At 42.0% G+C, this 2,248-nt stretch overlaps 1 non-coding gene across 1 annotated transcript; it reads right to left on the bottom strand.

Moving 5' to 3' along the window:
- Positions 1-581: 581 nt before the first annotated feature.
- On the bottom strand, positions 582-689 carry LOC130952182 (small nucleolar RNA R71). The gene has a single exon (XR_009074362.1). It is a non-coding gene; the product is annotated as a small nucleolar RNA R71 (small nucleolar RNA).
- Between the last annotated feature and the right edge of the window lie 1,559 nt (positions 690-2,248).

The following is a 2,248-nucleotide window of genomic DNA, read 5'->3' as shown; positions in this document are numbered from 1 at the left end:
TAGAGGATTCCATATTTTCTTGTTCTCTTCTCTTTCATATGAGCAGAAGCAAAGACAAAAGCATTCTTGTTGAGGCTGACCCTAAACCTGAAAGGACCTTGAAGCGAAAGCTAAGAGAAGCTAAAGCACAACTCTCTGTAGAGGACCTAACAGAAATCTTCAAAAAAGAAGAACCCATGGCAGCCGAAAACAACAACAATGCCAACAATGCAAGGAAGGTGCTGGGTGACTTTACTGCACCTACTCCCGACTTCTTTGGGAGAAGCATCTATATCCCTGCCATTGGAGCAAACAACTTTGAGCTTAAGCCTCAATTAGTTTCTCTAATGCAACAGAATTGCAAGTTCCATGGACTTCCATTGGAAGATCCTCATCAGTTTTTAGCTGAATTCTTGCAAATCTGTGACACTGTCAAGACTAATGGGGTTGACCCTGAGGTCTACAGATTTATGCTATTCCCTTTTGCTGTAAGAGACAGAGCTAGGATATGGTTGGACTCACAACCTAAAGAAAGCCTGAACTCTTGGGAAAAGCTAGTCAATGCCTTCTTGGCAAAGTTCTTTCCACCTCAAAAATTGAGTAAGCTTAGAGTAGAAGTCCAAACCTTCAAACAGAAGGAAGGAGAATCCCTCTATGAAGCTTGGGAAAGATACAAACAATTGATCAGAAAGTGTCCTTCTAACATGCTTTCTGAATGGAGCATCATAGGTATTTTCTATGATGGTCTGTCTGAACTGTCCAAGATGTCTTTGGATAGCTCTGCTGGAGGATCTCTTCATCTGAAGAAGACACCTGCAGAAGCTCAAGAACTAATTGAAATGGTTGCAAATAACCAATTCATGTACACCTCTGAAAGGAATCCTGTGAACAATGGGACAAATCAGAAGAAAGGAGTTCTTGAGATTGATACTCTGAATGCCATATTGGCTCAGAACAAAATATTGACTCAGCAAGTCAATTTGATTTCTCAAAGTCTGTCTGGAATGCAAAATGCACTAGGCAGTACTAAGGATGCTTCATCTGAAGAAGAAGCTTATGATCCTGAGAACCCTTCAATGGAAGAGGTGAATTACATGGGAGAACCCTATGGAAACACCTATAATTCTTCATGGAGAAATCATCCAAATCTCTCATGGAAGGATCAACAGAGACCTCAACAAGGTTTCAACAACAATAATGGTGGAAGAAACATGTTTAGCAATGGCAAGCCTTTTCCATCATCTTCTCAGCAACAGACAGAGAATTCTAAGCAGAACAACTCTGACTTAGCAACCATGGTCTCTGATCTAATCAAAACCACTCAAAGTTTCATGACTGAAACAAGGTCCTCCATTAGGAACTTGGAGGCACAAGTGGGTCAGCTGAGCAAGAAAGTTACTGAACTCCCTCTTAGCACTCTTCCAAGCAATACAGAAGAGAATCCAAAAGGAGAGTGCAAGGCCATTAACACCATCAACATGGCCGAATTTGGAGAGGAAGAAGAGGCAGTGAACGCCACTGAGGAAGACCTCAATGGACGTCTACTGGCCTCCAATGAGTTCCCTAATGAGGAACCATGGGAATCTGAGGCTTACACTGAGACCATAGAGATTCCATTGGATTTACTTCTGCCATTCATGAGCTTTGATGAGTATTCTTCCTCTGAAGAGGATGAGTATGTCACTAAAGAGCAAGTTGCTAAATACCTTGGAGCAATCACGAAGCTAAATGACAAGTTATTTGGTAATGAGACTTGGGAGGACGAACCTCCTTTGCTCACCAAAGAACTGGATGACTTGTCTAGGCAGAGATTACCTCAAAAGAGACAAGATCCTGGGAAGTTTTCAATACCTTGTACCATAGGCACCATGACCTTTAAGAAGGCTCTGTGTGACTTAGGGTCAAGTGTAAACCTCATGCCTCTCTCTGTAATGGAGAAGCTAGGGATCTTTGAGATACAAGCTGCAAGAATCTCACTAGAGATGGCAGACAATTCAAGAAAATAAGCTTATGGACTTGTAGAGGATATTTTGGTAAAAGTTGAAGACCATTACATCCCTGCTGATTTCATAGTCCTAGAGACTGGGAAGTGCATGGATGAATCTATCATCCTTGGCAGACCCTTCCTAGCCACAGCAAAGGCTGTGATTGATGTGGACAGAGGAGAATTGATCATTCAAGTGAATGAAAAATCCCTTGTGTTTAAGGCTCAAGGATATCCCTCTGTCACCATGGAGAGGAAGCATGAAGAGCTTCTCTCAAAACAGAG

The sequence above is a fragment of the Arachis stenosperma genome, chromosome 9, assembly GCF_014773155.1.
Source record: "Arachis stenosperma cultivar V10309 chromosome 9, arast.V10309.gnm1.PFL2, whole genome shotgun sequence".
Lineage (NCBI taxonomy): Eukaryota > Viridiplantae > Streptophyta > Magnoliopsida > Fabales > Fabaceae > Arachis > Arachis stenosperma.
This window is presented reverse-complemented; position numbering and strand designations above follow the sequence as displayed.